Source organism: Mirounga leonina, unplaced genomic scaffold (assembly GCF_011800145.1).
Source record: "Mirounga leonina isolate KUSES-001 unplaced genomic scaffold, KU_Mleo_1.0 Mir_168, whole genome shotgun sequence".
Taxonomy (NCBI): Eukaryota; Metazoa; Chordata; class Mammalia; order Carnivora; family Phocidae; genus Mirounga; species Mirounga leonina.
In genome coordinates this window covers 75,094,644-75,109,426 of record NW_023270426.1, presented here as the reverse complement: position 1 = coordinate 75,109,426, position 14,783 = coordinate 75,094,644, and the positions used below count along the sequence as shown (strand labels likewise).

General features: G+C 33.6%; 1 protein-coding gene across 6 annotated transcripts in view; it reads right to left on the bottom strand.

Moving 5' to 3' along the window:
* FER (FER tyrosine kinase) overlaps positions 1 to 14,783 on the bottom strand; it is a 412,363-nt gene that overhangs the window by 359,258 nt on the left and 38,322 nt on the right. The gene's annotated exons all lie outside the window — the stretch shown is intronic.

Genomic DNA, 14,783 nt, shown 5'->3' with positions numbered 1-14,783 from the left:
TGGAATAATTTTTTATGCTATTACTTTTGATCTATGAATGAACAGAATTATTCTTCATTGTTAATGTTCCAATATAATCCTAAATTAGAACTGAATAAGCACCTAAACCAAAATAATAGCATAAAAGAAGCAAATTCTTAGTCATAGTCAGAAGTCACCAGGGTCTAACTTGATAATCTGGTTTCTGATACACTGTAACATACATTTTTTTTAAAGTTAACCTTCCAGGACATTTGTTTAGGGAGAAAGGCCATTTGTAGCTGTGAAATGCTATTATGAACACTGAATAAAATGTGGCCTATGAATTCATCATATTTACTTTCAAATTCAAAAATCTAACTACTAATATGCTCTAGATATCACAAAGCAATTTAAAACTTATATTTCATTAAAATATAAAATTTAGGGTCACCTGGGTGGCTCAGTCATTAAGCATCTGCCTTAGGCTCAGGTCATGATCCCCAGGTCCTGGGATGGAGCCCCCACATCAAGCTCCCTGCTCAGCTGGGAGCCTGCTTCTCCCTCCCCCTGTGCCCCTCCCACCCCACTCATGTTCTCTCTCTCAAATAAATAAAATCTTCTAAAAATGAATTAATTAAAATATAAAATTTAACCAAGACGAAAACAGTGAAAAACAAAACTATACAACATGGATTAAAAACAAACTAAATGTCCTAATAATTCTTATAGCTTTGTCTTTTTCATTTTATATTTTATATATATTTATATATCCCTCTAAAAAACACAACATCGGGAAAACATTCTATAGCAAGAAAAGTGTAATTGTGTCCATTTCCTAACTTTTCAAATAGAAGAGTCAATAGACAGCTTTATTTCTAAAGTTTGTAAATAAAGAAATATAGACTTAAGTATAAAATTCTTAAGTTTCAAAACTTAAACAGTTAAGTGAATGTTTAGAAAAAAACATATAATACAGACCTTCTAAATTATCAAAAGTAATTTTTGAGAAAAGTTAACACTGTCCATTAAAAAAAAAAGGAAAACAAAAGAAAAAAATTACTAACAATTAAAAATAAGTTGCAGAATAAAAATTATACTAAACACATCTGTTAAACATCTATGAAAAGGAAAACATGGGGTGCCTGGGTGGCTCAGTCGTTAAGCGTCTGCCTTTGGCTCAGGTCATGATCCCAGGGTCCTGGGATCGAGGCCCGCATCGGGCTCCCTGCTCCGCGGGAGGCCTGCTTCTCCCTCTCCCACTCCCCCTGCTTGTATTCCCTCTCTCGCTATGTCTCTCTCTCTCTGTCAAATAAATAAATAAATAAAACCTTAAAAAAAAAAAAAAGGAAAACATTATCAAATCAGAGGTGGGAAATTTCACTATGGCAATAAATAAGTAACATCAGTAAAATAAAATAACATACAACAAAAAGACAAGTAAAAATCCCCCAGAAAAATGTGAACAATAAGATTCAGTAGTCATTATGTTCAAATGATTTAAAATTGAATTCTAGACACAAAATACAAAACAAATAAGGGCACATTATGACGTAAAAGAATATCATTACAATAAGTATATAACTACCATGAATCTTTTCATTCCAGAAAACAGTACATCAAAACACACAAAGCAAAACAGTGGAAAATGAAATGAGAAAGCAAAAGTAGTTGGGAGAATTAAATCATCTCTACCTGTGGCAAATAAATTTAAAAAATAAGTAATACAGAATATCTGATTAAGTAATTTAATAATGAATATGTTTTATTTGTTGTTATATATAAAAATCTATATACTATAGGTATAGGAAATTCCTATTTTTAAAGAATCTATGGAATATTTTTAAAATTAAGGTAATACTGGGCTACAAAAAAATTTTATAAATTTCTTCAAAAACAGAAAATAGTTCATACTAACTATACTGTCTAGCTTGCCTCTTACAAGGAAAAAATTAAGGAAAAAAATAATAGACAGAACTTTTTAAGAAAAAAGTTAAATCATGCCTAAAAATAGCATAGGCTAAACAGTAACATTTTTAAAACTAATCTAAGACCTAGAAAATAACAGTAAGTAATATACTATCAAAATCAATGATATAGAGCTCAATTTGCTGCAAGATTCACAGTCTTTACACTTCCATTTCTAAGTAAGAAAAAATAAAAATAAATTTATTAAACATTCAATTTTAGAAGCTGGGAAAGGAAGAACAATGTAAAATCTAAGGAAACTACAAAGAGGGAATTGAAAAAAAAAGTATTTATTAATTAGTCAAAAATAAAAACAATCAGAGAAAAAAAATGTTAATAACATTAAAAGGGAGAGCTGACAATAATGGGAAAAAAGAAAATAAAGTATCTAAAATTAAGTCTAAGAAATGAGAAACACCAAAGATTAAGACAAAATTCTAAAATTTTTGAGAAAAAAATGTTTTTCTCCTACCTGTCTTTCATTAGTTTATTTTTTAAATAGTTGTTATGTTTAATTGACATATAGTTGACATATAAGTTTCAGATATATAACATAGATATATAATACATTAAGACATGCTCCCACAAGTGTAGTTTCCATCTGTCACCATACAAGGTTATCAGTTACATTACTGACTATATTCCCTATGCTGTATTTTAAATCCCCATGACTTATATATTTTATAACTAGAAGTTTGTACCTCTTAATTTCCTTCACGTATTTTGCCCATCCTCCCTACCCCAAACTTTTAAACATATTTCTCTAAACCAAATCCTCTCTATTGAAAGAAAGAAATGAAGAAAAGAAATAAAGCAACCTACCTGGTGTAGGTTCTATTTCCCTAACTGAATCCTCACATTAACAGACAGCAAATTACCAATAACCATGAACTACATGATTATCATGAACCAATTATCAAAATATCTCTAATAAGATACAAAGCTCAAAATGTTTTGCTAATGAATAATTCCAAACATTTATGCATTAAATACCTTTGATACTACCTAAAATGTTTCTAAGAAATGACAATGAAAAAAGTTCCTAAAATCACCATAACACAGACATCAAAAAGTGGCAAAGATACTACAAAAATAAATTCTCTTATAAATGCCAATGCAAAATCTTAAACAAAATATTAATAGGACAAAACAGTCCATTGAAAGAAAAATATCTCATAGCCAGTTTTGGGACATTTCAAAAATGCATACCTAATAGTCATATATAGAAGTATTCCCATAAGAGTCAAAGACAAATAAGGCCACTTAATGTCAACAATGTTATTTAATATTGTTTCCAAAATGCCTCTAACTGAGAGATTCTGAGTAAAAATATTTTAATAATAAAAAAACACAAATTAAGCCATTGGAATTATTATTTTTCATGTATCAGGTTGACAAAATTAAATAAAACAATACATTCTATAGGTAAGAGTTTGGGGAAACAGGTTCTCTAACACACTGTTAGTGGAAAGGTTAATTATTGAAATACTAAGTGGGCAAACTTTATACCCAGAAATTTTATTTTTTGGAACTTATCTCACACATAAGATTTGTACAAGTATACAGATTATATTTACAAGGACATTTATCACAGTTTTAATAGCAAAAAGAGTCCATCAATAAGAAATCAAAGAAATGAATTATAATGAAATGCAGCCATTAAAAATTAAGATAACTTCATGTGAAATATATAGGGAAAGCCCAAGGCATATAATGAGACTAAAATGTCAAACTGCAAAATAATTTATAGAGTACAATGATATTTCTATAAGATGAACAAACATCTTGTGTGGGCATGTGCATCAAAAAAAATACAGAGCATAAAAATAAAGATATATGTGAAACATAGAAAAGATAACAATATTTTTTTTGTCTTCAAACCTGAATTGCCTTGTAAAAATTTAAATATTAGAACTAATCAAAACCAAAATGATTTATGTTCCATTTCAAATTCCATCCACAAGCTGTTCAAAATACACACACACTGGGACCTAACACTATAATAGCACTTCCAAATATAGAGCCTACTAAAATATGAAACACCAGCATCGAATGTATCACTCCAAATTTAGTACAGATGCTTCTGTGAAATTAAATCGCAGCTCTCATGCATAACAGGAAACCATTCATCACACTAGAAGCCAAAATAATATCTAAAGTAAAATAATATAGGGGCACCTGGCTGGCTCAGTCAAAAGAGCGTATGACACCTGGATCTCAGGGTCGTGAGTTCGGGCCCCACATGAGGTGTAGAGATTACTTAAATAAAAAACTTTTTAAAAAAAAGTAAAAGAATATAGCACAAGATGAGTTACTTTGTTAATCATTACTTGGTAGTGTGGGAAAATATAAAACAATAACAGTTAAAGATAAAAGAAAATACTAGCAGCTCTTCCATAAAGAAAGAACTAGTCTAACTTACTTTGGGGAAATAAAGTCTAAGTTAATTTTTTAAATTAAATGTTAGACTGTTTCCACAGAAAGAACTTTATTCCACTGAGGCATCCACAGTAGCAAACAGATATGAAATGCGAAGTACAGATCCTGCCAGGACTGTTTATATTTCTATGGATTAGTAATTTATAGTTAACAAATTAATCATGCATATTAGAAGATACTCAGAAATGAGCTGAAGGAAACCAGAAATCATTGACCATGACTCCTTTGTGCTAGGAAGAAGGCTAGAAAGAGGAGAGAAAAGAGTAATTAAACACACTTCATCTAGCCTTGACATAGTAACTGGAATCAAGTTCATCTTCCCACTGAAACAATTAGAAAACTGAGCATAATGTATGAAACTGTCTTCAGATACAGGACCACAGGCAGCACAGGACTGGAATCCCAAAGAGAAGTGAAAGACCTGAAATTGCCCCAGTTTTCTGTCTGAAGTCTTTCCTAAGGGAAATGCAAAGAGAAAATCGGAGTATAAGTCCAGAACAAGCATAAACTTAAAACATGAGAGTGAAAAGTTTGACTTTATACTAATTACAACATCCAACTAGAGAATCTTAGGCAGGGGAGTGACACGGCCATTACAAGTGGTAAATTAAAAGGTCAAAGAGAAAACTCGGCCTCACACTGCTTGTATGTTTATTTTCTTTTCTTTTAATAATAATGCAAAGCCTCACCTGATCTGAATTATCTTTAATTCTAAACAAATAGTCTGATTTCATAAATGCTAATTATGCCTTACCAGATGAAAAATAAAATGCCATTAGGAAAATATTTTAAAATAAAATCAGTCAAGATGGAGTAACAGGAACCAAATTTACGCTTCTACCAGAAAAAAAATGGACAAAATATAAGAAATAACAGTTTTCAAGATACTGGATATCAGGCTATGAAGGACATGAAGTGATCACTGAAAGAAAACAAACAAGCTGAGCCCTACAATTGCCCTGACTTACTGACCTGAGAGGCTGCAAGCATAGGGAGGAGAAACCAAAGGGGATATGAGTAGAATCCCTGAGTTGAGGAGGCGGAGCTGAGAGTCTGCGAAGAACAAGGCAGCTAGAGTTCATGGCACAGACTAATGGAGAGGATGGAGGCCCAGTGAGAAGCCTGGAGATTTGCAGTGAGCCCTACTCTGGTATTCAGCAGAATACTGATCAGTGCATGCCCGGGAAGAAGCTACATGAACTGGAGAAAAAACTGGCTGAAAAGATGACAGGGAACAGTCCCTGCTGTTTGTATATGGTCAGGAATATTGTCTGTTGCCACCAGCTACCCCAGGAAAACTCATAATTCATGGGGCACTGGGTAGAGCCCTGTTAGTGGGGAGTCATTAGTCCCAGAGTTCACACTGCTCTGACCCTGCCTAACAAATTTTAAAATCAAGATCCAAAGGATCAAGCTCTTTCCACATAACTTAACTGTGCTCCCTAACAAAACTCAATAAAACATAGCAATATAAACTATCAAAAATGAAACTGAGAAAAAAAAAGAATGTAGAAATAAATAAATGGAATCTCACTGAGCTGCAGAACACCTTCTAGACATCCAATATATGTGTAATTAGAAAACCCCAAAGAGACAGAGGAGGGATAGGAAAAGTATTTGAAGAAATAATGGCTAAAAACATTCAAAACTCAATGAAAACCAAAAAACCCACAGATTCAAGAAGCTCAATGAATCCAAGCACAAGAAGCATGAAAAACAACTACACTATCGGTACTATATTTGAGGCAAATAGCTTTGGAACATTCAAACATTTCATAATGATAGTATAATAATTTTCATAAAATAAGCTGATTATATATACAAAACACCGTCAATTTTATAATTCATTTGATGAATTGCTGGATATCTTATCTTTTCTTATATTTACAGTTTCTTTGCCTATAAATGGAGCAGGAATATGCTAGTCTCCTTCCCTGCATAGTGTATGTCATAGCATCTAGAAGAGCAGGTATAATTTTCACCTGGTGGGAGTTTTTAAAGAGCCAAAGAACTGAAGTTATTTGGTGACTCAGGGAGGGATGGATCACCTGCATTAAATATGTCCTTCAATGTCCAGGGAATTTTGGCCTCTCTATTTAATTGGCCTTCCTAACAATGGAAGGATTCAAACTTTTAAGCCCTTGTAGTAGTACTTTGTAAGTAGTACAAACACTAATGCAATAACCAAAACAAATACTGAATAAAAAATACTAAGTAAACAAAAAATAAATGAATATTTTTAAGATAAAATAAAATCAAAATAATCAATTAATTGAAGTCATTAGTTGGGTTCCAAAGACTGGTACCATATATGCTGAGCCACATTAGCTCACTCATCGCCCAATCTCAGATGGCCATTTCCAGAAACTACATGACTACCAAAATATTACTATTGCTATTAAAAAGAGTAAATCTAGATATCTAAACACAGATCATACCCAGAAGGAAACTACATTACCTTTTCTTTCCTACAACTTTTTCTTCCAGCTTCCTAGACTCAGTGTCCCTCACAATTCTCGTTCTTCTGAGAAAGAGCAATATCCAGAAAGCTAACAGGTCAGAGCAACCTTTGCCCTTCAGAAGCAAATCACATCACCTCAGCAATTTCTCCTACCAAAAGTTAGGTGCTGAGTTAAAGACCCCTGCAGTCTCCTCCAGCTCTTGCACCCTGTGATTTTTCTCTACTTAGCTACTTCCCTCTATACTGTCATCCTCATAAACTCCTTGAGTTTTATGCTTATGTGCACAGAAGATTACTTTGTTGATCCAGTTCTAGTGGTTTTTTGTTAATACAGGGCTGACCTATTTGGCTGTTTTAAAGAGAAAACAATAAATTACAGTAGGGCTTCTGGAGATGTTCGCCTACTCCCCTCTAGCTTCAGTGGGATAGACCTGTTCTCCACCCTAGTTCATCCCATTCTCTTCCCACCCATGTCCTAAGGCAGTTGTTTTGTTATTCCTTATTTCCTATATCCCCCCAAATCTCCTTGATTGGCTCTTTCAGCTTAACATTTCTTTAAAAGCAGACTTCCCTTTCCTCCCGGAATCCAACCAATCCTTCCAGTTACTGCTCAGTCTAATCTTTTTAAAACCCCCCCCCCCCCCCCCCCCCCATAAACCTCTGGGGAAAAGAGTTAAAACTCTGTATTTGCTCCCAGAAGTTATAAACCAGACATTATACCTAGGACCCTCTCTTTTTCTGAAGCTCTGTCAAATAAATGATGTTTTCTTCTCTCACATCTTATGTAACACAGAACCAAGAGGAGGGGTTAATGGTGTCCATTCCTTCTCCCAACTTCACCCCTATTAAGTCTAACCTTGCCTGTCTAGATGACCCTCTGCTCCTCCTCTTTAACATCTGCTTCTTCTACGTTCACAGGCTTTCTCTTATATACTCCTCATATCAACACTCTGAGGCAAATATCTTCATCTTATAAACGGTGGCAGAGAAATTAAATAATCTGCCAAGGTCACACAGCTAATAAATCTACCTCTTAATGTGCTAAGATATTGGAGGATACAGAAGTATGGGAACCTAAAGACACCGCATCAAAAGATTACTTTCATCTCTTACTACATACCCAAAATACATGCATCTCAAGAATAACTATTAAGCTAAACTAATGAGAGTACTGTATAAATTGGTTACAAATTACACAGTAATCTTTAATTAATCCCTGTTTAGTACTTTATCATTAAATTAGAGGCCAACAACCACAAGGAAAATCTATCTACTCCTTCAGGCTACCTACTTTGTGGCATGAGTAACATCTAAAGTGAGTAAGTCCTTCTAGGCCAAGATTAGTGAGTCATTCTTGATATGAAAGTAAAAATAAAAATGGCCTGCACTTTATTTGTGTTTCTAACTAGAATAATGACCTACACTTCAAATCTAAGCGTCTGCCTTCAGCTTGGGTCATGGTCCCAGGGTCCTGGGATCGAGTCCCACATCAGGCTCTCTGCTAGGCAGGAAGCCTGCTTCTCCCTCTCCCACTCCCCCTGCTTGCGTTCCCTCTCTCGCTGTGTCACCCTCTGTCAAATAAATAAATTAAAAATCTTAGATAGAAAGAAAGAAAGAAAAAGCAAGCAAGCAAGAAAGAAAAAGAAATCAGCATCTTCTTCTGTCTAATCAAAACCAGCACCACACTGGATAATTAGAAATAGCACCACTATATGCTGCCTAACTGAACATAAAAAAAAAAAAAGAAAGAAAGAAAAATAAATAGCACCACTTTAAGATAAATATACATATAATACATATTCACCTACCCCCAAGGAAACAAAATTACTGGTTTGAGACTTTTAAGTTTTAGAACATTTTTCAGAATCCTGAGTTGTAAACTGAATATTAATATTATATTATAAAATACTGTTTCTACCTGAAATGTATTTTTCAAAAGATTTTCTACATTCCTAAATGTGACTTTTATGTTGTTGTTTCGTGACCAAAAGTAATTCCTAGAAATAATGCCTCTCTTATTTCACAGTGAAAAAGAGGAATAATGATTCCATTTATAGAAATTTTATTCTCCCCTATCGCTCCACCCCCTAAAAAAAGAGACCATTTACTACACTGCATACACTACAGAGCATCACAGATTTCCAAAATAATTAGCATGAATCCTAAAATGCCTATTTCACTCTTAAGAAACCAATAAAGGTAAATAGTACCAGTTATATTAGGATGAATACACAATATTAAAAAAAGTAAACACTTCACTCAAATTTTGGAAAGTGAAAATTACATATAGGGAAAAATTTATATCTTTTAGAAAAGCAAATCATCCTTCCACCTCTGAACTAGCAGATGTGTGGTGAGGTAAATCAGTATTCCATAAACAGGTAGTAATTTAAAGTTCTGAGTTCATTATACCAAAAAGTATTTATCCTGGACAATGAGTCAAAGAACACACAACTACTGTAGCTATAATTACAGGAAAGCATTGAAAATAATCAACAAAATGACTCAAACCTGAAAAACACCTAAATAATAGTTGTTATAAATAGGTTTTCTCTACAGACTATATCTTCCAACTACTTGCTTTCTTTCCTGCTTGAATATTTTTAAAACACAACAATAAAATTCCAAGAAGAATGTATAGTTTCTGTGCCACACAATAATTCAAAATAAATGGTTCTCTGAAACAACAGTTTTTATTCAGAGTTTGTCTGAATTCATAAGAATGTTTTTGTTTTCCAATATAAGAAATGTTAAGGGAAGTCCAAGCAGAAAAAAAATAATACCAGAGAGAAACCTGGATCTACACAAAGAAATGAAGAGTACAGTGAGTTGTAACTCAATGGGTAAATATAAAGACTTATATTCTTATTATTTAAATTATTCAAAAGATAATAATTTACAGCAATAATAATAATATATTGTGGGATTTATAATACAAGTAGAATTAAAAAGCATAACAATAATAGCATAAAGTATAGGCAGGAGAAATGAAAGTATACTACTGCAAGTATATTATTATAGATGAGGTTCTATATACGACTAAAATATAAATGTGTAGTAAGTTAAAGATGTATACTATGAACCCTCAAGCAACCACTAAAATAACACAATGAACAATTATAGGTGATAACCCAACAAAGTAGGTAAAAACAGAACCATAAAAAGAAACTCAATCCAAAAGAAGAGAAAAAAGGAAAATAAGAAAAAGAAAAAGCAGACAGGACAAAGAGAAAACAAATAGCAAACTGATAGATTAAAACCTGACCATATAAAAAATCACATTAAATGAAAACACTCTAAACACACCAATTAAATGGCAGTGACTGTCATATTAGGAAACAAAGCAAGACCCAACCACATGCTACCTACAAGAAACCCACTCTAAATATAACAACCAAATGGGATAAAAAACACAGAATATGCTAATATTAACCAAAAGAAAGCCAAAATGGTCCTATTAACATCAGACAGAGTAGATTTCATAGCAAAGAATATTATGAGGAATAAAGAAGGTAACATCATAAATGAAAAATGAGTCAATTCATAAGAATTTTAAAATCCTCAAAAATCAGTCACCTAATACACAAGTTAATTCGTCAAAAAAAAAAAAAAAAAACACATAACAGGGGTGCCTGGGTGGCTCAGTCGTTGAGCGTCTGCCTTCGGCTCAGGTCATGATCCCAGGGTCCTGGGATCGAGCCCCGCATCAGGCTCCTTGCTCTGCGGGGAGCCTGCTTCTCCCTCTCCCACTCCCCCTGCTTGTGTTCCCTCTCTTGCTGTGTCTCTCTCTGTCAAATAAATAAAATTAAAAAAAAAAAAAACACATAACAATTCTAAGCATTTATGTAACTAATAACAGATTCACAATACGTGAAATAAAAACTGATGAAACTGCAAGGAGAAATAGACAAATTCACAATTATAATTAGAGATTTCAATACTCATCTTTCAATAATTGAGAGAATAGGTGGACAAAAATGAGTAAAGAAATAAAAGACTTGAATAACACTATATACCGTCTTGACCTAACTGTCACTTACAGAACACTCCACCCAACAACAGAAGGATATCACATGTACATGAAACAGTTCCTTAACAGACCATATTCTGGGCCATGAAACAAGTATTCATAAATTTAAAAGTACAAAATAGGCTCTTATAAAGTAATGGAACTAAGTTCAAAATCAATAACAAAAATGTCTCTGGGAAAAAAAAAACCCAAATATTTGGAAATTAAATAACAGACTTTGAAAGAACACATGGGTCAAAAAAGAAATCAAAACAAAAGTTAAAATGTATGCTGAACTGAAAGAAAATGAAAAGAAGCTTATAAAAAGTTCTAGGATTCAGCTAAAACAGTACTCAGAAAATTAAAAAAAACTATAAGCTTATATTACAAAAGAAGATAGATCTTAAATCAATAATCTGTTTCCACTTACTAAATGAGGGTAAGTAAGAGCAAATAAAACCCAAATTAAGTGGGAAAAAATTAATAGATTTCAGAGGAGAAATGCAATAGAAAATAGAAAATCAATGAAATCAAAAGGGTAGTTCTCAGATAGTATCAGTAAAGTTGATAAACCTCTAGCCTGTCTGATCAGGAAAAAAAGAAAGAAGACAAAAATTGCCAATATCAGGAATGAGAAAGGTATTAAAAGGACAATAATGTAAAATAATAAACAACATAAAAAATTTGACATCTTAGACAAAAGTGAACAAATTCCTTGAAAAGCATAACCTACCAAAGTTCACTCAAGAAGAAAAAGACTATCTGAAGAGCCCACTATATTAAATGTTAAATGTATAATTAAAAACCTTCTCTGAAAGAAAACTTTAGGCCTTGATGATTTCATTGGTGAATTCTATCAAACATCTAAGTAAGAAATAAAAACAATTCTACACAAACCTCACAAGAAAACTAAAGAGAAAATACTTCCCAACTTGTCCTATGAGGCCAGCATTACCCTGATACCAAAACCACACAACATTACAAGAAAAGACAACTGCAAACCAATAAAACTGAGATAATTAAAAAAAAAAAAAAGTTTTAGCAAATTGAATACAAAGATTTAAAAAAAAAAAAGGACAATATATAAAACTAGATGGGGTTTAATCCAGAAATACAAGATTGTTTTAACATTTGAAACATCTGAAAATCAATGAGTACATCTGAATGTATTATCAAGCTGAAAAGAAAAAAACAACACAATCATCTAAGCAGAAAAAGATAAACCCCTTGACAAAACCCCAACATCAGTGCATGAAAAAAACTCTCAGCTAAGTAGGAGTAGAAGCTTCCACAAGGTTATAAAAGATATCTACAAAAAACTCACAGCTAACAGCATACTTAATGATGAAAGACTAAATGTGTTTCCCCTAAGATTAGCAACAAGACATGGATATCTGTTGTCTATACTTCCATTCAGGTTTGTGCTAGAGGTTCTAGCCAGTGCAAAAATGAAAGAAAAGCAAATAAAAGACATCCAAATGAAAAAGAAGGAAAATTGTCTTTGTGTGCAGAAGACATAATCACCTGTGTAGAAAATCCAAAGCAATCTACAAAAAAGCTACAAATAAGCAAGTTTCACGAAGTTTAGGTTACGAGATTAGTATACAAAATAATTATGAACAATGGGAAACTAAAATTTTGAAAAAATACTATTTACAAGAGTATCAAAAAATACGAAATACACATAAATCTGAAAGTCCTGTACACTGAAAACTGGAAGACTACTCAGAAAAATTAAAGAAAATATATACCATGTTTATGGACTGGAAGATCCAATACTGTTAAGATACACGTTTTCCCCAAATTTATCTATATAGTCAGTGCATTCCAACCATAATCCAGTAGCCTTTTTAAAATAGAAATTGACGAGCTAATTCTATAATTCATATGGGGATGCCTGGGTGGCTCAGTCGGTTAAGCGTCTGCCTTCAGCTCAGGTCATGATCCCAGGGTCCTGGAATCGGGTCCCGAATTGGTCTCCTTGCTCAGTGGGGAGCCTGCTTCTGCCTCTGCCTCTGCCTCTCTGTCTCTCATGAATAAATAAAATCTTAAATAAATAAATAAATAAAATTCATACGGAAGTGCAAAGGAACTAAAATAGCCAAAAGTATTTTGAAAGAAAAAAAAAGAACAGAAAAATTACACTACTGACTTTGTGATTATTATAAAACAGCAAAATAAAAAGTGTGTTATTGGTGTCAGGGCAGACAAAAACACAAGTGGAACAAAATAAAGTGTGTAGAAATAGGCTTACAAATAATGGTCAACTGATTTTCAACAAAAATGCAAAGGAGAAAGCTTAATCTTTTCAACAAATGTTGCTAGAACAAATGGATATCTGTTTGCAAAAAAACTTTGATCATACCTTGCCCCCTATATAAAAATTAACTAAAAATGGATCATAAACCTAAATATAAAGCAAAACTATAAAACTTCCAGGTGCAAACAAAGGAGAAACTCAGCAAATTTAGGTCAGGCAACAGTGGGGTTTTTTTTAGATGCAACACCAAAAACACAATACCCTAAAGAAAAAAATTGATATACTGGACTTTTTTTAGGTAGAATAAATGATGACTTTTCAGTGTTAAGAGGAAAGGCTGACATATTCCTTGTTTTTCTTCGGGTTTCCAACCATTGTTCACTGTTACCTCTCAACATTTCCTCTTTGAAGGGCAATCCTGCCCATTTAAACCATCCCTCCCAATCTTTATCACTTTCCCTAAACCCCTTTGCAATCCAAAAACTCTCCTGACTTCCTTAATTATTTTAGCATTTGTCTCCATCTATCCCTTACCAAAATACTTGACACTTTAGTGTGTACACTGATGATTCCTCCACTGGCCTGACCTCACAAATCTTCGATCTTCTATACCTACTAATCCTATTTCTTGTTACTTTCACTATCTTACTTTTCTCAAGAGTTTAATTCCAGGGGCGCCTGGGTGGCCCAGTCGGTTAAGCGGCTGCCTTCAGCTCAGGTCATGATCCCAGGGTCCTGGGACTGAGTCCCACATCGGGCTCCCTGCTCGGCGGGAGGCCTGCTTCTCTCTCTGCCGGCCACTCTCCCTGCTTGTGCTCTCTCTCTAATAAATAAATAAAATCTTAAAAAAAAAAAAGAGTATAATTCCACTTAAACATGGTAAATAGAACACATGGCTATTTCTCCACTTCTTCCCAAAATCCCACTAAAATATAATGTAGTTACTTAAAGTATAAATTCACAATAACAAAGAAAATAGAAAAGGGGACAACCACAGATAAGACATGTCAACAAAACATAAGAAAATGAAAAGTAGGTAAATGGTAATTGATTAGCATATCAAGAAATGTTGAAACATAAGTGCTCTGCAAAGGGTAGATCAAGAAGAAAAGGCCATGCATCAGGGAAATCCAAATCAAAACCTCAATGAGATACCACCTCAAACCAGTCAGAATGGCTAAAATTAACAAGTCAGGAAATGACAGATGTTGGCGGGGATGCGGAGAAAGGGGAACCCTCCTACACTGTTGGTGGGAATGCAAGCTGGTGCAGCCACTCTGGAAAACAGTATGGAGGTTCCTCAAAAAGTTGAAAATAGAGCTACCATATGATCCAGCAATTGCACTACTGGGTATTTACCACAAAGATACAAAAGTAGGGATCCGAAAGGGTATGTGCACCCCGATGTTTATAGCAGCAATGCCCACAATAGCCAAACTGTGGAAAGAGCCAAGATGTCTTTCGACAGATGAATGGATAAAGAAGATGTGGTATATATATACAATGGAATATTATGCAGCCATCAAAAGGAATGAGATCTTGCCATTTGCAACGACGTGGATGGAACTGGAGGGTATTATGCTGAGCGAAATAAGTCAAACAGAGAAAGACATGCATCATATGATCTCACTGATATGAGGAATTCTTAATTGCAGGAAACAAACTGAGGGTTGCTGGAGTGGGGGGTT